Raw genomic sequence first — 25,507 nt, 5'->3', positions numbered from 1 at the left:
TGAAGAGGAATTTAGAGTAAATATAAGGTTATAAGGTGAAAAATTTTAGCAGTGGAATGCCAAGGAGCAGCGAGAACTAGCTACTCCCAAAGGGATGGGAATTCGGGAGCCGAGGCTGACCTTGTGCAGGCTGCACCATTGCTGGCAAGGAACAATCATACAAGGATGAGACACAGGGGCAGAGCTGAAGACAAGTAAGAGAGTCCATTGATATGACAAGCCATGAGCCAGGTCCAGAGTCTTTGCAAGACCTCACCTTGGGAAAAAAGGAGAAAGGATCAGGGACAAGTGAAGGCAAGTCAAATCAAAGGGCTGAGGGCTATATCCAGGGGATAAGGACAGGGACAGGGGCAGGGACAAGGCTACAAACTAGCACTTCCAACAGGGCTGCTAGGCAGGGACTGATCGCCCTGCCTGCAGCTGAGAAGACATGAAGTTCTAGGTCCTTCTGAAGGGGAGGAGATGAGGATCTCAGGTGAAGCTGTTAATGCCCTTGGGGCTGTGACAAGATACTATGAATTCTCCACCACCTCAAGATCTTTCAAGTGATACTGGTATCGTAACTCAGCCACAATGTGTTATGTACTTTTTTCAGACGGATTGAGCATGATTCCCTTGCTTACACAGCTTTCTAGGTTCTTACAATTGTGCCTCAAGGGCATTAATATATATACTTAGATTAGCATTTATAGCATTAAATATACTGTAAATGGATATCTTTTAACCACTTTCAGATGAGAATGAGACTAATTTTGAATGCAATAGTATGCAATTGATTCTTTTTAAAAATGGTATTTTTTGTTTCCTGTCTTCTTGAGCATGCATAAATAAATTGAAAAGCTTTTGCTTTGAAATTTGAATTTCAAATGTTCCTTCAATCTTTTTTTTTTTCTTTCTTTCTTTTTTTTTTTTGGTATCCAAATGCATATTTTAGATGAATTTATGACCAGCACACATGGTTAATTTATGCCTAAATATGCAGATAAGAAGTTATATTTAGGAATCTGTGCTTGAAAACTGAGCCTGGAAATTCCTTCATACTACATGTATGACAATTCTATTTGATGTTACCTTATCACTTGATAAGGGATTAATAAACACATAATATAGTGTGTATAAGCGTGTGTGTAGATTCCTCCTCCTACTTCTTAGTGTATTTCTTTGACATTATCATATCTTTTTAGTAATTCCCTGTAATGGCGTCCCACTTTATAAGTTTATTTCTTGTTGTATTCACTCTATCAGGAAGGTTCAGGAACTTCTTCCAAATGCTAAGTATTCAGAATTCATACCTAAGCACAAGTCTTTCAAAGGTGCCTGTCACTTTATCTGACATGTTCTGCTTAGGCGTCAAATAGCAATTTCGATTTTGATACTGTCTTGATCTTTGATACTGTCTGGATTTTCTTGAAATGTTATGCTCAGCTACATCCATACAATTTTATTTATACATTTGGTTGTGACTGTGCTTCTGAAATGGATCTATTACTGTCAATGCTATTGTTACATGAGGAACACCGAATTAGGCATTCCTAAAATACATATATTTATCTATGACTGGGCGACTCAGAATCTTTATGTTACCTGTTCATATTATAAAAGCAATTGAATGATTCAGTGTTCTATCAGTCTGATAGTGAGCTTGCATTAGTTACTCATCAGAAATGTTAGCTAAAAGTATGATTTCCCATCTATCTGAAATTCTTGTCAAAGCAAATGACTTTTCCACCATCATGTGACAAATAATAAGGACAAAAACCTCTGATGGGTTTTGCCTGGGACAGTTAATATCTAAAGATGTGATAGCCAGAAGCAGTAAGCTTACTAAAATAGCAAAGAAGTAGCAACCCAGGGGCATATAATAATATCGATGGCACTTTTCTAGCAGTGTATATTTATATTCTCAACCTAAACCCATACATTTCAGTCAGTAAAGGGTCAGAACCAAAACCAGTTTCATACTAAGCCACACCAGCTGGAACTGAGGGATAGTCATTGTGCTAAAACTGGACTTCAGTCTCCAGCATTTTGCAGCACTCTGTGTTCATATAGGCAGCAGTATTTCTCTAGCTTGTAATGTTAATGAAAGAAACCATACCAAATGTGCTTGCTTTTTTCTTCTTTTTTTAATTTTATTTGATTGAATTCAGTGTATTTTAGGTAGGTTCAAAACATATTAGAACTCCCTTGGGACTTTGGAATTTTCACTATCTCTTTCTGAAGGTAACAACAGAACTGAGACACCTAAATATTTACTGCCTCTATTCATTAAAACAAAAGACATGTTTTAAAAAAAAAAATAACCTAGGTGGTCACAAGGCTTACTGGTCTGAAATGCTAATGTTGACTGAATTGCACTCTCCTGGGCTAACACATTAATTTAAAGTTGAAATTCTTTTTTCCATGGATATAACTGAATGCATGGTTTTGTCTTGTTTCAGAGGCCTTAATCAGATGCTCAGAATCTCAACCATTGAATAAGAAACATAATGTTATGTCATATTTGATACTGAATAAGTGTTATGACTTCGGATCTCTGCTTATTGCCTGGCTTGTGTGCCAGGCTGCAAGAATTTTCAGCTTGTCAGAACTTGTACTGCAGAAGATGCTGAACTGCATGACATTTTCTATTAATTTCAAGCACAGTGCATCCTGCTCGCATGCAGTCCATTATTATACAAATTTAAGGGTTGTTTTTTAATCATTTAAAGGACATCTGTGCAAACTAATAATACGTTTAAAAGAAGCAGTACTGTCTTCTGGTTTAACATAGATGCTGTTTTATTGTCTAGAGAGCTCATCTTGCTAAGGTCATAGGTTGCCTTCAGTTGCCTCCCTGATCTTCTGCCTTTCTGTAAAGTCAGGAGATCACTTATTTTGTGCTTTGTTCACATAAAAAAAAATAAAAGAAGAAATACTGTCTCATGCATGACATGAATTTTAAAGCTTGCATGGAAATTCATAGCAATTATATGCTTTCTTTGTGATCAGACGCTACTTAGTAGTCTAATGCAGAATACAAATGAAAAATTAGTACCGCTAAGATCTTATTTGCTTTCTAGCTATTTTCTAGTGTTTTTGTCAACAAGACCAACTTTATAGATCTGACTTTTTTATATAACTTGTCAAGGAAGACTAAAAGGATATTTACATATATACAAGAGTGAAATGAAAATGAGGATAACTGGTTAGATGAGGCTGATATGACTAGACCTCCCCTGCTTCTGGTGGGGATATGTGTGAATGTACTTTACACTTGTTCTCCACGTGATTAGCAGATCTGATATTTCTGGGAAGAATCAGGTTTAATTCTATCTACAAACTGCTGGACAATGCATGTGTAGAAATTCCATTGAGGATTTATGGGAAACAATGGATTTACTGTGGTGTCAGGCACTGACTGCTTGGTTTAAAGATTAAATGAACATTTTTTTTGAGTTCTCTGGATTTATGTCAACATCTTGTAAGAACTTTGGCTGTCGCAGCCTGATATACGCATAAAATAGATTCAATAGGATTTCCAAGTTTTATTGCATTCAACACTAGAATTTCTAATATATGAATCTTTACTGAGGGCAGCTGACCTTTTCTGGTCATCTGACTAAGAAAATCTCATTACGAGGCAGCTCTATGTATAGCAAAGTGATGAATATAGCAAGGGACATTTAGAGAACTTAAATTTAGGAAAAGCATTTATCTCGTTAGGCAAGAGCTTGTTGCATTTTTCAGTTTGCTCTCCTGCAATATATTTTTTTTTTTTCTCTATATTCTTTAGGACAGGACCTACACATGTTTTTGACTGGGAAATGGCCAGTCAAAAATGTTTTGGGTGCCAAAGCATTGGATAAATACTAGTAATGACAGGTTAGAATAAAATGTGAGAGTGGTCATTAGACACTCATGTCATGGGAAAACCAAGAAAGATGATTGAGTTGATAATGTAATGTAGGACTAAGAGCTTTCTGTATGACATGTCCACAGTCATACTAATGACAGTCATTTATCTGGGATTTCTTTGGAACAAAAGTGTTGTATTCTGCAATTCTGCTTGAAATTTTAAATCATATACATTGCTTGCTATAAATGAGGATTGATTTTATTTCTTTCAGGAATAATGCAGCATAAAGTTTTACACTAAAAATAAGAATATCTTGATAACAACAGAATTGACAGAAAAAAAGCTTCTTTGTTTGGTTTGATTTGATTGAGGGGTTTTTCTCTTCTTTAGTCTGTGGAACTACATATAGTACAGTATCCAATCACTTCTTTAGAACTTTTGTAAGTCTTAAAATAAAATGCTGGTTTAATGGAACTTGCAGAAAAGTAGGTGAATTACACAGTTTCAAAAATTGACTTAATCAGCTAATTAAGATTTTAAACTTTAAAGGATGCTTCCATTTGGTAAATATAATTTAATCCAGTAATTATCAACAGTCTGGGAAAACTATTTCACTGTTTAAGGTATAACTGATTGGCACAGTGTATACAACTTGTACCTAACATCCTGTTCAATTTCAGCTGACTCTATGAAGGCTCCTAGGTTATGTCTTTTCCAGTAAATAAAAGGGGCTGGCCCTGATTTTTTGTTAGAGAGCAAGTGACCTAGTCTCGTTCACCTCTATATGGTTATATCCTCTTCCATGGTAGAACAAGATAGCTTCATTCATGCTGCTTACACTTTAGCCCATTATTCTGACCCATGCTCAGGCATTGTCTGGGAGACAGATTTGGCATGGGATAATTTTTGCAAGTGAGAGCTATACAATTAAATCATAAAGTGATTGCTCACCAGTCTTTGAGCCAATACAGCACCTCACTCTGTTTATTTTGTTAATATAAATGTCAGCTAGAAAGTCCCTTTGAATCAAAGAAGAATTTAGTGATGAAATATGTTGGGCATGGTCTCTGTTATATACATAAAAAGCAAAAAATTCAGTCCTTCAATACATGTAGCATAAAGGAAACCAAAATTATCTTCCTGGATTGCAAACCAAATCTGTTTCCCTTCCCGCTCCCCCCTTCCCCCCGCAAGCATTGTGGACTTTCTCGGTGGATCTTTTTTTTTCTACTTGCCTCTACTTCTCTTGCTGATTTTTACATTGCTCCCACATTCAGACATATCCATCTCCATTATTTTTAATACCACATCCTATTGAAACCTTTTTTTCTTCTGTATATTTAGGTTTTGACCAGCTTCACACTCTGTTCACTTCTTGGGTGGTTGTAGCCATTGTTTCACCTATCATAGAATCACAGAACCATTGAATAGTTAGGGTTGGAAAGGACCTTAAGATCATCTAGTTCCAACCCCCCTGCCATGGGCAGGGACGCCTCACGCTAAACCGTGGCACCCAAGGTTCTGTCCAACCCAATCTTGGACACCTCCAGGAATGGAACATTCACAACTTCCTTGGGCAATCTGTGCTAGTGCCTCACCACCCTCACAGTGGAGAACTTCCTCCCTATTTCCAATCTAAACTTCCCCTGTTTAATTTTAACCCATTACCCCTTGTCCTATCACTAAGGTACTTAATGAGGAGTCCCTCCCCAGCATCCTTATAGCCCCATTCAGATAATGGAAGGCTGCTAGGAGGTCTGCACTCAGCCTTCTCTTCTCCAGGCTGAACAGCCTCAACTTCCTCAGCCTGTCTTCATGCTATCCTACAAAGAAGCCTAATCACTTCTTAAAAATATCTCCAGAAAAAGACAGATTGCATATTCTCCAATTTCAAATAACCTTGTGATTGCTTATAGCTCCGATATACTCCTGCTGCTAGAAACCAAATTCTTTGTCATAATACATAGTTCAATGTAGGCATCTCCTATGGTTGATGTCTTTGAAAATTGAATTTCCTGCTGAGAGAAGTCACTCTTTTTACTACAAATTTATATTTTTATGTGATGAAGTTTTTTTAAAAGCATTCAAGCACTTCCAAGAAGCAAGTGCTTAAACGCAAAATGCAAAAAGAAAAAAAAATGGGAATTGCAGCTAGCAACTTCCACTATTGAAAAAAAGAAAATAATCTAAGCTGTGGGGTGAAACATCCTAGAATATTAAAAAGATTTAATCAAGGCAAACCAGCTGTAAATCAAGGCTGTAATTCTGCAGGAACATGTAAAAAGACAGTAAAAATACCTCAAACCAATAAACAAATCATAAAAAAATATTGCCTTTTGTTTAAAAACTTGGCTCAGAGCAGCAATGTATAAAACTAGATTACACAGAAATATTCACTAAAGCACTTTCTCTTAATCTCTGTTTTGTCTTTAATAAAAAGAAAAGAACCAGAGTGTTATAACTGTTTCTAGGGTAGTAGAAAATTTTATCAACAGGCTAATCTATTTTAGAAAATTCCTACTGCAACAGCTGCATGAAGAACAAAGGATCATCTCTAAGAAGAATTTCTTAACATCTCAGAAAATGAAACAATCTTCTTGAGGGGAACCAATAAGGAACACAGTCAATGTGCAGCAGCCCAGCAGTCAAATGCCCAAGATGGAAGGCCATTGTAAGGTAAGGAACCAGTGTACAGTGTGTGCTTGCAGGCCAGAAACCAACAGTATCCTGGGTTGCATCAAAAGAAGTGTGACCAGCAGGTCAAAGGAGGTGACCCTGCCCCTCTACTCTGCTCTTGTGAGACCTCACTTGCAGCGCTGTGCACAGTTCTGGTGTCCTCAACATAAAAAGGACATGGAACTGTTGGAACAAGTCCAGAGGGAAACCATGAGGATGATAAGGGGCTGGAGCACCTCCTGTATGAAGACAGGCTTAGAAAGTCGGGGCTGTTCAGCCTGGAGAAGAGAAGGCTGCATGGAGACCCCATAGCAGCCTTCCAGTATCTGAAGGGGGGCTATAGGGTTGCTGGAGAGGGACTCTTCATCAGTAATATGACAAGGGGCAATGGGTTCAAACTTACACAGGGGAAGTTTAGATTGGATATAAGGAAGAAGTGCTTTACTGAGAGGGTGGTGAGGCACTGGAATGGGTTGCCCAAGGAAGTTGTGAATGCTCAATCCCTGGTGGTGTTCAAGGCCACGTTGGATGGAGCCTTAGGTAACATGGTTTAGTGTGTGACGTCCCTGCCCATGGCAGTGGGGTTGGAACTAGATGATCCTATGGTCCTTTCCAACCCTTACTATTCTATGATTCTATGGGGCTATAAGATTCCAGATCATAACACTGGATTAGTGTTTGCAGGATATTTGGCTGTGTAATAATCTGTGTAATAAAACTTAGGTTGCCTGGAAAGTTCATATGTTAACTCGTGACTACCACACTAACTCATGCCTCCCCTTGTGGATCCTATAACATGTCAGAAGGTGCACAACTGATAAATTAGGACGTGTAAAACATTTGGGTCAGAAACTACTCACCTCACTCAAAATTAATGATTTTTAACTAGAATTTAGGAAAAGAGTACGTGTCCAGTGTTCAAAAAGGATAGCTTAAAACTATTTGAAGGCCAAAATTTAAAACATTATGATCCAAGACTCTAAATCTATGAAAAGGCTTAAAAATAGTGAATGAATTAATAAATTAATGAACTAACTTTTTTTTGGTGACTTCTAGTTTTGGACCTATCTAATAGGTGAGTAAACATTTAAAACCTTTTCTGAAGCTAAGAGAACAGCACATATATATAAAAAATTAGACTAGATTAGGCTAGGCTGGACTAGAATAGCTGCAGTTGGAAGGGACATACAATGATTACCTAGTCTAACTGTTTTGTTCAGCTGCTTTAGGGCTGGACAAATGTTAAAGCATATTATGAAGTACATTGTCCAATTGTCTATTAAACACTGACATGATGCATGTCCTAGAGAACCTCTCTAGGAAGACTATTCCAGATTTTCATTGCCCTCTCTGTAAAGAAACACTTCCTAATGTCAAGTCTGAACCTCCCGTGACACAGCTTTGAACCACTACCACACATCCTGTCACCTATTACCAGGGAGAAGAGATCAGCACCTCCCTCTCTGCTTCCCCTTCTCAGGAAGGTGTAGAGAACAATGATGTCTCCCCTCAGCCTCTTTTTCTCTAAGCTAGACAAGCCCAAAGTCTTCAGTGTCTCCCCATAGGAAAGCCTTATTCCTTCCAGCCCTTTACCAGCTTGGTTGCCTTTCTGGATGCATTAAAGTACCTTAACAACCTTTAAATTACCATTCAAGCAATGGAAATGAAAGTTGTTAGACAACACTGTTTAGTCTAGTTTAGACAACACTCTCAAGTTGTCAAGTTTAGACAACATGGTTTTCTAAAGACTTGGCCCAAATGAAAGACCTGCATAATACCCCCATATATTACATCCAACATGAAAATATATGAGTATTCAGTCTTATTAACATTCACTGTATAATCTGCAGGACCTGCTTTGGAGTCTAAAAATATATTTTTAGACAAAAATATGGAAATGAAATTGGTTTTTCATAGGATATCTCTCTTCATTAATTTAGTGATTTATATGGAGTATCTGTGTGATTATTCTACAAAACATGGGGAATATTCAATCTTAGACTCAACAAGCAAAAGATGTGAAGTAAGAAATTAGTAGATTTCCACTATGTTTTTTCCCTCTATGAACCCATTTCATTCCTTTGAAATCTTTCTGTTAAAAGTGAGTAGATAGTGTTGTCTGGCTTGTTCCCATATGCTGTTTGAGATCAATAAATTCAAAGGTTGAATATTTATCCATAGAATCAGAATTGCAGTCTGCTTTATGGGATTGAACTGCAATTTATCACCCACAATATTTCTCAGCCATATTCTGACTGGAACTTACTTTTAGGAAACTATGTAATCGGTCTTGTATGACAACACTTTCTCAACTGTAAAGAAAATGGAAGTTTTCACTGATGTATGGTCTTGGCATACATAGATGACAGATTTATTTATTTATTTACATAAAAAAATAGAAGTTTTGGAAATAGAACATATTGGTTAGGAACAGACTTTACTGTGAAATATCGTTGGGCACAGCAGACTCTACTCTTTCCAGATTCGGTTGACAACACCTCTTCCCCTATGAAAGCAGCACTCCAGCAATGCAGCAGGAGCAGCTGGTGGAACTTGGACATATTTGCTATAATTTGGCATTTCCCTCCAAGAGGCATTCAGGTGCCTTTTTCTTCCAAGTGCTTGCTCTCCTATCTTCACTTTCACAGATATTCTAGTACAAGTATAAAACTGCATGACTTGAATCTTCACAGATAAAAAATACATGATGTCACACACAGAACGTAACCTGTTTTGGTTTAAAACACTGATGATATTTATTGCAATTTATTCTGTAGATATTGTTGTTTAACATTATTATACTTTGAAATAAAACTCAAGTTTAAAGATAATAATTGATACCTCACACAGCAGTTAGTAATTACCTTTTTACTTTAAACAAAACTTTAAAATGATATTTTAAATCACTGAGAGAAAATGTATAATAGTTTGCAGAAAGTAGGACTGGGAATGCAGAGAGATGTGGTAATGCATTTCAGTGGAAATTCACTATTTGTTGTAGCAGTAATGAAATATAATTTAATCTTTAAAGCTATCAAACATCTAAGGAGTTAATGAAAGGTGTACAAAACCTACATTGTTTTTTAAGGTTATCTAGTCATACTCCATGTCTATATGGCATTTATAAAAGTAAATGGTCACTTTAAAAACAATTGAGAAAGTGATTTTTTTCAACCTAATAAAATTTAATTGAAGTTTTACAACTTAAATTTTGTCAATGTATTTGCACATCCACATACAGCATCTTTAGCTGAATGATAGTCTTATTCATTGTGTTTTCAACTGTGTAACCAGAGACAGTATTTGGATCAAAAATCCAATTAGCTATAAATTAGAATTCAAGAATCAGCTCTTAGTGTTGCTACTTACATAAAGGATGAAATCTCATTATATTTTTGGCCCAGCAATGGTATTTCATAAGATATTCTGTTTTACTGAAATTTACCTACTTCTGACTGAAAATATGGCCGACTCTTGAAAGCATGAGACCTCTGTTCAGGGAAAGTGATTTATTTCTTGCTTAGGGTGAACAATGTTGTTTTCAGATATATAACTACCCATTAGATGCAAGCTCAAATGGCGTTCAGGAAAACAGTAACTGAAATGTGTGTCTCATTTCTCCTGTAAGACAAAACTTCAGTTCCATGTTTTCTGGTACTGTTGTTATTTTCCTGAATGGTCCATCAATCTGGGAGGTAACAGTGCTTATTATTTTCCAGTCAATATGAATTGGGTTTTGTTATATATAGTGGATGAATTAATTAAACCACCCCAGAACTAGCTAACAAGTTTATAGGAGACTTGCTAGAGCAATTCAGAGCCCAGGATAGAGTAATTTGGTTTTGCTACACAAACTGTTTCACTTAAAGAAAATTCAGTTATCTGCATAATATGATAATTGGTAAAATTATTTCTAGGTATTTTTCCCTTTGTTTCACTGTGTTCATTTGGTTTTTGGTACATTCGTTTTTTGCTTCGCTGTTTCTTTTTGAACCATTTATAAAGTTAATCATCAAATTTATGACCTTTCACTTACTTGTTTTAAAATTACTTTGTCTGACACCATGGATAGAATATCTGCAGAGATAACCTTTAATGATATCAATGAAACTTTCCTTATAATCATTTTGTCAGCACACATAAACTTTAGAACTTTCATTCACACTTTTTTTTAATTTCTTCCAATCATCCTTTTAACTTCTTCCGATCATCCTCTGCTGAATGTCCATGCTTAAACTGCATCTTTAAAATTAAGATGTATTTTTAAAACCATGCTTATATTTGCTGCTTTTTTGATATATTTTCCATAATATCGGTTCCATTTCAGAACAAAAGTACGCTTTTTTGAAATCCATCCCCATTTTTTGGTATAAATGTAGTAACTGTGTTATTATTTCTAACTGAATTTTTCTTCTTAGGTTTTATTGCTCTCACTCTTTTTTAACATAGCACATGTAAGCAGTAGATTTTTACAAGGATATACCACCTGACTTTTTCTTCTTGATTATATTACTGCTTAACTTTATCTTTTAAAAAAAGTCATAATTCCTAGACATAGACTTTTTAAGGAATGATATATTTTAATAATTTTGTTTTCTGTCACATCATTTCCATGGTCTGTGCATTCTTGCTTTTTTTTTTTTGTATTTGAATACTGTCAGTAACATATTCTCTTTTAAACAGGGCTGAAGTTCCCCATTCTTGCTACTTTCAAATCCAGGAATACGGATGAAATTATTAAAATAATGCTTTTCAGTTTTGAGAGGCTTAATTTTTAAAATATAATATCTCATTTTTTGAGATTGATTTTTATTTTTCAAGTACATATTTCAAACAGTGCTTTAGAAAATAGCTTATTTAGATTTATTTTCTTCTGTTGTGTTTATTATAAATGCATACATGCTTTGAAAAAAAAAGAAATAATTTCTTTTAAATCTTGCTTTTGAATCATATAGTCCTTCATAAAGAAAACATGGAGCCTAAAGCACATGTATGTTAATATTTTCAAAGCAACTACAGCATATAGTTTCTAATGTAAATGTTCATTATTAGCTTCTAATGCTCAAGTAAAAATACTTGATATTTTTAGCCCATTGAGAAGAAAAACATGCTTTTATACAGTTTTGCAAACAAGGATCTTGGAGCAGGATGTATGTGCTAGCAAAAGCTTTTCATGTGAGGTTGATCAGAACTTTAAGTATGGCCCAACTTACATATTACTTTAGAAAGACACAAATTACCTCAGAGTAAGAAAGTGATTGAGGGTACTTTTAGTATCAGAGACTCGGCTGTTCTAGCTTGAAAAATAACATTTAAACCCTCAGCTCCCCTGACTTTCTCAGCTCAGTAAAAGTGCCTTTAAAATTCATGAATAATCTAAGTGTGCTCACATAAAAAGGCAGCTTGACATAGAATCATAGAATCATAGAATAGTTAGGGTGGGAAAGGACATTAAGATCATCTACTTCCAACCCCACTGCCATGGGCAGGGACACCCCACACTAAACCATGTCACCCAAGGCTCTGTCCAACCTGGCCTTGAGCCCTTCCAGGGATAGAGCATTCACAACTTCCCTGGGCAACCCATTCCACTGCCTCACCACCCTAACAGGAAAGAATTTCTTCCTTATATCCAATCTAAACTACCCCTGTGTAAGTTTTAACCCATTACCCCTTGTCCTGTCACTGATCCCTGAGGTACACCACTCATTACTGGTCTCCATCTGGATATTGAGCCATTGACCACAACTCTTTGTGTGCAGCCATCCAGCCAGTTCTTCATCCACCGAGTAGTCCACCTGTCAAATTGATGTCTCTCCAATTTACAGACAAGGATGTCATGTGGGACAGTGTCGTGGTTTAAACCCAGTCACGTAACTCGTTCGCTCACTTCCCCCCCTTTCTTGCCCTCCCCCTGCTCCCGGAGGGACGGAGAGGAGAATCAAAAAGAATGCAACTCCCACGGGTTGAGATAAGAACAGTTTAGTAACTAAGGTATAACACAGATCACTACTGCTACCACCAATGATAATAATGATAAAGGAAATAGCAAGGGAAGAGAATACATCATCTCACCACCAGCCGACCGATAACTCGCCCCCCCAGCCCGACCAAGCACCGACCCATACCTCCTCCAACCCTGCAGTCTCCCAGCCCTTCCGGCTAACTCCCAGTTGCCTCCTGGGCATGACGTGCTGTGGTATGGAATACCTCTTTGGTCAGTTTGGGTCAGGTGTCCTGTCTCTGCTTCCTCCTGGCTTCCCCTCCTCCCTGGCAGAGCATGAGGCTCACAAAGTCCTTTGCCAAACCAAAACATCCTTGTTATCAGCTCTGTTCCCGAGCTGAAAGTCAAAACACTGCACTGCACCAGCTACCAAGAAGGGGAAAAATGACTGCTACTGCTGAACCCAGGACAGACAGTGTCAAATGCTTTGCACAAGTCCAGGTAGATGACATCAACTGCTCTGACTCACTCTGTTGTGGTCAATGGCTCAATGTCCAGCTGGAGACCAGTAACGAGTGGTGTCCCTCAGGGATCGGTGTCGGGACTGGTCTTGTTTAACATCTTCATCACTGACATGGACAGTGGGATTGAGTGCGCCCTCAGCAAGTTTGCCGATGACACCAAGCTGTGTGGTTCGGTTGATACGCTGGAGGGAAGGAATGCCATCCAGAGGGACCTCGACACGCTTGTGAGGTGGGCTGATGACAACCTTATGAAGTTTAACCATGCCACGTGCATGGTCCTACACCTGGGTCGGAGCAATCCCAGGCACAGCTACAGGTTGGGCAGAGAAGAGATTCAGAGCAGCCCTGTGGAGAACGACTTGGGGATGCTGGTTGATGAGAAAATGAACATGAGCCGGCAGTGTGCACTTGCAGCCCAGAAAGCCAATTGTATCCTGGGCTGCATTAAAAGGAGCATGACCAACAGGTCGAAGGAGGTGATCCTGCCCCTCTACTCTGCTCTCATGAGACCTCACCTGGAGTATTGTGTGCACTCCTGGTGTCCTCAACATAAAAAGGACATGGAACTGTTGGAACAAGTCCAGAGGAGGGCCATGAGGATCAGGGGACTGGAGCACCTCCCGTACGAAGACAGGCTGAGTTATTTGGAGCTGTTCTGTGTGCAGAAGAGAAGACTGCGTGGAGACCTCCTAGCAGCCTTCCAGTATCTGAAGGGGGCCTATAGGGATGCTGGAGAGGGACTCTTCATTAGAGACTGTAGTAACAGGAGAAGGAGTAAGGGGTTAAAACTTAAACAAGGGAAGTTTAGGTTGGATTTAGAAGGAAATTCTTTCCTGTTAGGGTGGTGAGGCACTGGAATGGGTTGCCCAGGGAGGTTGTGAATGCTCCATCCCTGGCAGTCTTCAAGGCCAGGTTGGATGAGGCCTTGGGTGATATGGTTTAGTGTAGGGTGTCCCTGCCCAAGGCAGGGGGTTGGAACTAGATGATCTTAAGGTCCTTTCCAACCCTAATGATTCTATGATTCTATGATTCTACCACTGTCTATCACTTCTGTAGCCTCATCATAGAAGGCCACCAAATTGGTCAGGCAGGATTTCCCCTTAGTGAAGCCATGCTGGCTGTCATCAAGCACCTTGTTGATTTTCATGTACCTTAGCATGCCTTCCAGGAGAATCTGCTCCAAGATTTTGCCAGGCACAGAGGTGAGAGTGACTGGTCTGTAGTTCCTCAGGTCATCCATTTTCCCCTTCTTGAAAATGGGGGTTATATTTCCCTTTTTCCAGTTGTCGGGAGCTTCACCTGACTACCATGATTTCTCAAATATGCTGGCCAATGGCTTAGCAACTTCATTTGCCAGCTCCTTCAGGACATGCAGTTGCATTTCATCAGGTCCCATGGACTTGTGCATGTTCAGATTTTTAAGATGGTCTCGAACCAGTTCCTCTCCTACAGTGGACCCAAGGTCTTAATTCTCACAGTCACTGCGTCTGCCTTCCACGACTTGGGTGGAGTGGTCAGAGCCTTTGCCAGTGAAGATCGAGGCAAAGAATTCATTAAGAACGTCAGCCTTCTCCAAATCCAGGATAGCCAGTTCTCCTGATACATGTCAAAGTATTTGCAGAAAAAAGTTATGCCATGAAAAGGCATGGTGAAATACACGTATCAAACAAGTTGGAAAACATTGTTGAATAGACTACACATTAATTATTTTGTTCGTTTTGTGAGAGAGGAAATATGTGGTAAAGAGAATTTAAAGTCAAATGTCTAATATAAATTACAGACTTAGCCACTCCCCCCCACCCCTCCAAAGAAATAGATAGATAAATAAATAATTCCTAATGAATAGTGAGGACAATGTGCTCTGAAAGACTATACAGTGTATTTAAGAAAACACTACGATAACCAAGATGAAATATTAAGTAAAAGTGGTTTTTTTTGAACTTCCTCATTCATGTGGATCTTAAGCATGTATTTCTCTGCTTGGAATGTAGATCCTGTAGCACTCATCTAAAGATAGGGGCTTGATTTAGGTATTTACGTCCATCAGGAACAGTGGCACGGTCACCTAATTCCACACAATTATCTGTTGATTGTAGTAGTTGTAACCTGCATGTCTTTATTCTAAAATCAGTTCCATGATATTACTGGCTTTCTGTTCAAGAGTGATAAAAATTGAACAAGGAAAAGGGTGCAAAAGCTGTAAGCTGGAGCAAAGGAAATCTCAGCTTTCACAGACTTCCTAGAAAATGGAGATGGCAGAACAGGATAGTGTCCATCTCTGCATTCTTCACTTTTCACAGCTGAATGTGTTGAAAACATTTTAAAGAGAAAGTCTTAATGTGTTTTTAACTGATTTGGTGTTTTGTTTTTTTTTCTTTTGTTCTTTTCTGCCATCCTCCTACTAAGGGCTGATGTGTTTTCTTGCTACAGTTTTGAACATTTGGACAAACCAGAATTTGTAGCAGTGTTTCTGTGATATATGTAAAGGCAAATACAGATTGAAAAAGAGTGACAGGAAACATTTTACTCTAGTTAATCTATAGAAAAATGATCAAGTTTCTTAGCTTTGCAAAAAAAAGAAAGTGACAGTCTACTGGAAGTTATTGTCCTCTAGTTATCGTTCTCAGATGTATGTGCTATAGTTTTGAAACTTCCCCTCCCCCTTCCCCCCAGTCTTACAGATCTAGCATACTGAGATTTCTCACTGGTTTCAAAAATAGCTTTTGAAATTTCTCTAAGAAGGATTCCTTGTCACTCTATTGTATGGACTGGTGTATTAAAAAAAATCACCCCCAAGCCCTAGGAAAAATACTAAAGTAGTCACTAAGTCAGGCAGAAATTGTGGTTAAGGGAATCTACATGTGGTCCTCAGTGGGAAAATGCCTATCACTTCTTTTTTTGAGAGAGAATAATTATCTTTTAGAACAGGTAGTAAAAAGATTTCTCTTCTCACAGTAGATTCACCTTCCTTCTACCTTAGGGGACAGAGAGCAAGGCATAAAATATGATGGTATAGTTGAGTTATGAAGACTGCCTGAATATTGGAAAAGGAAATTTCTCCTAAACTATCTTTATGATTCTCTCCCATGAGATTTTTTTTTTTCACCTGTGAGTGACATCATTGCAAAGATATCAGAAGGCTTTAGGTTACCAGGAAAAGCCCCACATCTATTTCTGAGCAGAAATAAAATCTCAAGGCTCTTAGAAATATGCACTCGCTGTTGAGACACAGTTGGAGAGATTTATCATGCTAAGGAATTACTTTGGCTTAAATATGGGCAGGAATAAGTGGTGCTCAGAACCAAAATGAATTTTTATCAGTGCTGATAACTGAGTTCCCAGTAATGGTCACTTTGGGCCCTAGACATCTAACAGTAATGTGTTTCCTTTGGGATCCTTTTATAATTTTCATTTCTGTTCTTGACAAGATGAAGTTCATCCCAGAAGCCATGCTTATCTTTTCATTCAGTCTTGTGCATGGGATTGGGCTGGGAGGGGAGGATTTCACTGTATCAGATCCCCCAATTCACGACAGAACTTCCATGGTCTGAATGTCAAAATTTCTCTGGAACTCACAAAAATGGAAATTTTAGAAGGGAAAGGGGTGTTTGAAATCTTAGAAGTACATAATAGACTGAAAATTAAACTAAAAACCATGATCAAAACATTCCATACAGTATAGTAACCAAAGTAGTAAGGGAAAGATAGCCACATCCTAAAACTGCGGACCATGAAGAACAATTAAGCATGTTTGATAATTTAAATCTCTGAGCCCAGAGAGGAGAAAAAAAAACCTCCACAGCTTGCACTGATATTGAATACCATTGAATATCAATACACTCACTTCTATGGAGGGGGAAATTCATACACAGTAGGTATAAATGGTTTTCTGTAAAGGTAAGAATGTTATGCCGAGTATGAAAACATCTCAATGGTAAGGAACAACAGAAACAGCTATTAAAGGAAAATACTTACCTTAAAATAACTTTTATTATTCAAGTGAAAATTTGAAAAAGCTTTCCGAACAGATTCTGCTACCATCATTTATTTTCTCTTACTCAAGTTCAGCAAGTTCTTCATGATAGAACGGTGAAAAGCGCATTTAGTTTGTTTCTTTACTCAATAGAGGTAAAAGTATGCTCATAATTTTCAAGCATATAAGTAAAATCAACATAGTCTTCCATATGTTACACCCATAACTCACATTATCACATTTTAACTCACCTATAACTGCAACAAGTAAAAAAGGAACTTTTTACAGGTTTTAAATGAAAGAAAAAAGAATGATTTTCACTATGTGAAAGGATATCAGCTGTAATGGAACTTGTTCTTTTCTAAAGCAAAAGAAGAAGAATAAGAAACATGATAGACTTTGACTAACACTTCAATGGTAATGCTATATAATCACTTTCCATCCCTTCCAGTAGCAGTGAAGATTCAATATGTTGATCAAAGATGCTTGGACTGCAACAGATTGTTACAAGTCCTCATCCTCATAATAACTGTAGTGTGAGGCAGTATAAAGATTAATATTTTTTCTTAAATGGCTTTTCAATACAGACAGATAGGATTAAAAGATTCTGACAGGAATGAGCTGCATTAGAACATCAGTGTCAATAGTTATATCATGGGCGGCTGCCTGAAATGGATAAAAATACCCTGAACATTTTACATTACTGCACAATGTAAACACATTGCTTACTGTCAAGCCCCTGTTCAACAGAGAAGTCATATAAAGCCTCAGTTGACAAATTGCAAACTGAAGCTGAAATTAAACGTATTAGCTGATTATATAATGTGCTTATTACCTTACTTTCTGTGGTTTAATTTGATTTGTTATTAACATTAAATTTGAATGGTACTATTGAATAAAAGTCGATTAAGAATTTCCAATAATTTTGTAAATGTGCTGATTCATCAGAACCAAAACTAGGATAGGAAAGTGTGATATAATTAATGAATTACATATATGGAAACAAATAAGAGAAATATTATTAATGAGTAATGATAAAGGTTTTGCATATGGGTTGCTTTATCAAATTTGTAAATATGAGTTTAGCTTGTAACTAAAAACATTAACACTCAACAAATCAAAAACAAAGTAAAACCAGCTAAAAGTTTTGGACAAGGGGAATTTATTCTTTGGAGAATGATAGCTTGGAAATATTTAAACAATCTATGCACATAATTTCTGAAAAACAGTTTCCTGGTTATGGCTATTTAAGTTTCACAATGTTTTCTAATTCATTTACAGATCAGATTAGTTTCACTTAAAGCTGTTAAATGATTTTTTTTTTTTTCTTCAGGTTTAATTAAAACCAGCCAATTATAATGCACTATACTATTAAGAGCTTATCATTTATCACTATTCAATTTGTAAATTTAATGTGGATATATGACTTGCAAGAAATTCAGACTCTGAGTCAATAAATCATAAAATACACCACATAAAGTATTTTCTAAAACATCTAGAATATACAGGAGTATGAGTACTTCTGTATATTTTTTTTTAGGTGGTGCATTGTGGGAAACAAATTTAATTATTTGCTCAGTGGAGGGATGTAATGGTGTTATGTGTTTGCTTCTTAGTCAAAGAAGAAAACATATTTTTTGGCGCAGACCCTAAAAAATGCATTCTGGAGTCTCTTACCTTCAGTTCACATCTGCATCAGGTTCAATAACAAAAAATCCATTACCAAACAAGTTAGTTAAATTCATAGTGCACAGATATTTCTGCAATAAAAATCAAGCTCACAGCATTGCTGATATGTCCAACTAAAAGGTCAAGGAACCACTGACTGTGGCTTCTGGCCTCATACTTAGAGATGGTCTTATGCATAAGATCAATGTATACTCCCAGAGTGATAAGAGATCCTTCTTTGCTATAGACTCCTCTGCATCAGGTCCATCAAATCAAAAAGCTAGGAACTACAAGTCTGATATTTTTCAGAAGTAATTACCCTATGTTAGATTCACTTTTTATGCAGTGTGACAGTGCTTTACTGTATTCTTTATTTTTTTTTCTTTTTGCTAATTCACATTATTGAACACAGTCTTGCTCAGAAAACAATGACTAGTGTAAAATAGAATTCTTAGTCCATCTCTAAAATTTTTCTAAATTGTTTGACTGACATCTGCTATCCCTTATCTTGGACTAGGAATTCAGGATGCAAAATGTATTGTAAACTTCTTAAGTTTTGAATAAACCATGATTTTGTATGCTTTTTTTTTTGCTTCAGATTTCAGTAACAAAAAATTGTTAAAGCAATGAAGCTAATAAATTTTCAGGATGTGCAGGTCATTTCATTTTTTATTTTCCTGTTTGCAGGATCATGGGGTGACTAAACATTCACTTATTACTGTTTCTACCACAAGAATTTTCTTTGGTCAGTTCTGAGGTGTTTACATTTCTATATGGGATTCTGGGTAAAGTAATATGTCAATCTTCTGTGATCCAGCTGCCCCTTACCTGAAAAGGCCAACACTGAACACGTTCCAATCAAATCTAGCTCTTTCAGATATAAAGCAACCTGTTTATGGGTAATATACATAACTGCTTTGTTTTCTAACCACATTCAGTACGTCTAGCACTGAAAGACCTAAGATATTTTTCAAGAGCCTGGTATCAGACAAGGGTCCTGACATTTATGTTCTCTTTTCCCTCCTCTTTCAGTCTTGCACAGAATGCAAGAATGCAAGATAAATAAATATGAAGTTTTCTCACAGGTGGTTTTCTTGGGAGCAAATGCTTTTTTTATATGATAGCAGGGATGAAGTCCAAAGGTTTATCTGAAAATCATGTGTGATCTAAGGCAACTCCACCCATACACAGGATATATGTAGGCTATGAAACAGTAGAAAAAGAAGTTCAATGTGACAAAATGTGTATTGTTGTATTCATGACACACATTTCAGCTTCCCTTCGTTTGTCTGTGTTTGTAAATGAAGATTATTTCACTTCAGCCTTCAGGCTGGATCATACTGACAAACAGCAGAAGGCTGCTGCCCTTTGGCCATCCACAAATACCTTTCTCAAAATATTAGCGCTATTCACAGTAGTTAGTTAGCAGCATTTGTCAAGTGTAATTGTGTCTCAAGGTACAGCAAGGATGGATGGCATGTCATGCTGCTTGTAAATGAATCTGACCTGAAGTGCTGTCTGGAATGCTGTATCACGAATGGGAAGTTTTGCTTTAACTGCTAGCCCATAGTGTCTTAAGGAAATTGCTTGAATTTACAAGAAATGTAGCTTACCTGACCAAGGATTCAAAAAGTACGCAAAACTCTTGTTAATTATAGACACTGTACTTGCTACCTCTTGCTGGACTTCTTGTTTTGAAATGATTAATGGAATTAGAAGTTCATATCTCCTATGCTGCTATACTAACTGAGTGGGACATAAACTTCCTACAAGATTTCATCAGTCCTAGTCATATTTCCTTAGCGCTAGTCATATTTCCTAGTAGGAGTGAAATGCTATTGCCAGAATAACTATTAAATCCCAATAAAATTTTAAAATTTACAATCAATAGCACAACTGTGTTGAGTAATATTAGACACCTACATATGTGAATTGCATATCTTTCTGCAGAATGAATGGTTTGTATTGAATGTGTGGATTACAAAGTGATTTAGTGGTAAGTGGTTTTCTTAAAAAAAATGGATACTGAAAAATAACAAATAAACACTGCAATGCTTTTAGTTATAGCTGATTACATGGAGCTGTTTGCTATTTGAAAATCATGGTCAATTAAATAAAAAATTTTGGTAGAAATGCAAGTGGGAGATGTGTCATGGATTCAGGGGAGAATCTTTGGTCAGAGCAGAAAACACCTATGCAAACTGTGTGATAAGTGTGCTCAGTTGTTTTCCCAAAAGTAAGAAATATTAAGTTTGTTAAAAAAAAAAATTACTTATATGAGGTAGAGCAGATCCAGCAGAAAGATCCCCAACCTGGAAACTTGCATTAGCACAGTTATGAAGGCATTGTATTTGGAGAATGGCAAAACAGTGAATGATGCCTAACTTTTTAATATCTGAGTACCACAAAGAATAAACTATGACTGTCAATGACTGCATGATAGAAAGTCCTTTTTTAAATCTTTTTCATTAAAGAAATAAAAAGGATTTTGGAAAGTCTTAGCTTTTTCCTGATGTGGCATAGGAAGCATTTGAAATTTACGCCAAAATATAGTTTTGCACTTATTCCAGTTACCACAGATCAAGAATATTATAGATTACCATTCAGCTGGAGTCAGTTATTCTGACAGAAACATGAAGAAGTGGAAAGAAAAGGTTAGTGGAGAAAATGATAAGAAGAACTTCAAGATTTAAACTCGTCTAAGGAGAACTGATGCAGGAAAAAATCTTCAACTTCTGTGTTGAGGACTAAACCAAATTAGAGCTACACCATACTGGGGAATAGTCAGCTGCGACTCTTGTTGCCTTGAAATAAATTAGAACTGTGCAGAGTTCTTTTAAAAACAAATGAACGCTATTTTGCATATCAATTCCCACATATCTAAGCAACAAGCCAAAGAAGATTTTGTAAGCCCACAGGGCTTTCTATAACTAAATTTTTTTTTATGTTGAATTCCGTCAGAATATGAAACTAGAACTGTTGACTTATAGGTCCTTTTTTTTTTTTTTAAGTATTCCATTTACAGACCAATATACAAAGAAAAATAGGAACGAGTTAATACGAAGTACCAAAGAAGCCTGGTTCCCACAGTAACCCTTCTAATATTTTCACTGTGAATGGTAGCCTGAATCTTGCGAATTCACCCCTGGTATTTTATAAAGATTTAACTATATTGAAATATTTCCTACTAAGTCATGTCCCCTTAGTTATAGTCTCATGCTTAATCACCCTTTCTACAGAATAGATTCTTATGGCACTCAGGATCTAGCTGAGGGAACAACAATACAGGCTTACCTTAAAACTCATTTATACTTGGACAAGAACCTTTATAAATGGTACTTAGTCAGCTTCATTATTGTTATCATCTATTGCCTTTCAAATTAAATATTATCAATCATTTTTGAATATCAAAGATGATTTCTTTGTAAGTATCAGCCTTGCATAATCCAAGTGTATCGATAATATGTCTTGTATCAATAACTGGACTTGTGCAAAGAGTTCAACACTGTACCAAATGGCATCCTTGTCTGTAAACTGGGGAGACATCAATTTGATAGATGGACCAATCGGTGGATAAAGAACTGGCTGGATGGCCTCACGCAAAGAGTTGTGGTCAATGGCTCAGTGTCTGGCTGGAGACCAGTAACGAGTGGTGTCCCTCAGGGATAGGTGTTTGGACCAGTCTTGTTCAATATCTTTCAATATCTTTGTTGGTGACATGGGCAGTGGGATTGAGTGTGCCCTCAGCAAGTTTGCCGATGACCCCGAGCTGTGTGGTTCTGCTGATACGCTGGAGGGAAGGAATGCCATCCAGAGGGACCTCGACACGCTTGTGAGGTGGGCTGATGCCAACCTCATGAAGTTTAACCATGACAAGTGCAAGGTCCTACACCTGGGTCGAAGCAATCCCAGGCACAGCTACAGGTTGGGCAGAGAAGAGATTCAGAGCAGCCCTGTGGAGAAGGACTTGGGGGTGCTGGTCGATGAGAAAATGAACATGAACTGGCTGTGTGCACTCGCAGCCTAGAAAGCCAACCATATCCTGGGCTGCATCAAAAGGAGCAACCAAGAAAGCTTGTGTTTCCACCCCTGGGGCAATTGATTCCAAGTGTACTGGACGCTCCTCCAAGTAAAAAAGAACTGTGGCCTGCACTCTGCTGTCAAAGGAATTGGGAAAAATGCATTGACAATATCAATTGTGGCATACCACTTGGCTGCCTTTGACTCCAGTTCATATTAAACCAAAATTAAAGATCATAAAACAAAAGGAGACAAACCAGGTAAAACTAATACTGACATAAATAATTCCCTGTCTTTTCTTTGTCAAATGGAAAAAAAAAATATTTGCAATTTCTCCTGTTAAAAATAACTCAATTAAATTTGAAATGCTTATCTTTCCACAAATTTTTAACTAATATGTTTCTACTCTGGCTGTATATACTTGAACACAACTGGTCTAAAACCTTGTCCTTCTGAAATAATTATGTTTTACACTAACTTTGAACACTTAAGATGGCTAAACTGCTGCCTGTCAAAGGCCAAAGACAAAGCGTTATTTTCATTTTGTGATGAGTAAGTACTCTATGACCTTTGCTGGCCTCCTTAGCTGTAATGGTTTTTTCAGTGTGACAGCCAACATTCCAAGTTGGTCAAGATTTTTAGCCAGAACTTCCCTCACCTTTTTGTTAACTCTGGCACCCAAAACAACAAGAAAAATTCTGAATTTTAAAAGACTATTTGTTTTTTAAACATAAAATAGATTTTTTTCCTTTTTTTTTTTTTTTTTGAGAATAAGCTATTTTGTAAATGGCTCTCCCCTTCCTTCTTTGAAAGGTAAGTGCATAAGTTCTCAGTGTGGACCAGCATCTTTTAGTGAATTCCAAGACAGAGACATCAGTCTCTCCAGTTCCCAAGCACAGAGATATCTGTCTGTAATAGTCTATGGGGTGAAAGGAACTACCAGAACCAATGCCCTATCAAACTTGTGTGTCAATCAGAAGAACTAAGAGCACAGCTTGTGACAAAGCTCTTCCTGAACACCAGAATAAATTAAGACATCTTTAAAGGAAAGAAATTCTTATAGCTGATTTTGAGAGAGTAGTTATTGCTTTTGTTTCACTTTTTTTTTCTTTTCCTTTCAGCTGCATCAATTTGCTTTCTTTAATAAGATTAACTTAATTTATTTGCCCATGTTTTTAATGTGACTCTTGTAGCTTTCATTAGTAAGTCAGTATTTGCCAACATGGCTCATGCAGACAGATTTCACCATATGTCAAGTGTAAAATTGATAGCAATATGGTAAGGATACCATCTCAGTTATACTTATTGACAGTATGATTGACTTAATATTGGTTGGTCCTATATGTTCATCTTTATTCTATTTTTTTTAAATAATCTGGGATTAAATTTTAAAATACCTCATGAAATTCATATATACTTTATTTACTTCCTCTCACAGAAAATTAAAAAAAATACAACCAGAATCTTTGGTTTGTTGCCAGTAGTATTTATCTTTGTTACCAGTAGCTTGATATCAGTCTCGGATAGTTCTCAGTCTCCATGCCCACTTCTACACAATGCTGAATTTTCTGAGGACCAACACTGCACACTTCAAATAAAATTGTCAAACACTGCTTTTACTTTAGCCATGAACTCTGTAGTATTTTACATGAAATTTCCATTATTTTTTTCTGCAGTATTTAAAGAAAAATAGTCTCTGTAATTAGTGTAATTATAGTTAAATGCTCTTCACTAAGAGCATTTTTCAGATTGTAATTAATTCTTTTCTATCTGGAGGAAGGTTACCTACCCATTAAAGAGACAGCAGTCTTAGTTGCCTTGTGATCAGCCCCCCTATAGGGTCAGGTGAATTATCTGGCTATAGAGTGTGCAAACAATAGGTACACCTTTTTTTTTTTTTTTAATATTATTTCTTATCCTTTTCATCCAGTATTTGTGTCCAGCCAAGTTTGTCATCTGTATTTTTGACTGAAAAGGAATTGTCTTCATTCACATATGGTGAGTATATGGGTTGCAAAGCCACATATGAATATGATCATGTGTAGACAGTGCCATCATTGACAGTAATAAACTCTCTTATCGTACTACTGTCATGTAATTGGATTGAATTGTTTTTTGTTGGCTTTTTTTTTTTTACTTTACAGAAATATGTTGGTGACTTCAGAGATACTTCTGCTTTTCTAGGAGTTTTAGCACTAATCAAAAAGAACTGTGTTTTGCTAATACTTCTGAGAATCATTCTATTAATTTATTTTTTGAATTACCTGGGCAAAGTTTTATTAGAATGCAGTGCAGTCCCTTTCAGCATTGTGAACCTAGAAGCATTGTCTTTCTTTGAATTATAGCTAGTGAGAATGTGCAAATTATTTCCTTGATGATGAAATGTTATTTTTCTAAATGAACACTTGAAGTGTTATGCACAGCTATGATGCTATATTAGTGTTATGAACAATGATTAATCTGAGAACTGGTGACTCAATTTTTTTAAGATAGACTGAATGATTTCACTGATTTAGATTTTTATGTTTGGTTTGCCTCATCAGATATGTCTAAAGCATTTCCTTTCTCCATTACACTGGCCATTCTGCTCACCTGGACTGTCCATCATATTTAAATTAAAAAATAAAAATAAATCACCAATGCATAGTTCACCTGCAATGATTTGGGTAACATATTTGTTGAAACAGCACAGATGTATTTATTTGCTCCTTTCTATAAAGTTTTATTAATAAATTGCATTTTTCAGGATAGAGATGGAGTACAGAAATAACCCATGTTTGAACTTGAGTTTTCTTTCCCAAATTTGCCCAATTTGTGTCTCCTTGATTATAACAGAAGTATTTACCGAATGCCTAAAATGGCCA

The sequence above is a fragment of the Pezoporus occidentalis genome, unplaced genomic scaffold (assembly GCF_034315485.1).
Source record: "Pezoporus occidentalis ecotype Australia unplaced genomic scaffold, CSIRO_AGI_Poc_V1 ctg3, whole genome shotgun sequence".
Classification (NCBI taxonomy): domain Eukaryota; kingdom Metazoa; phylum Chordata; class Aves; order Psittaciformes; family Psittacidae; genus Pezoporus; species Pezoporus occidentalis.
Note: the sequence above shows the minus strand (reverse complement) of the source record.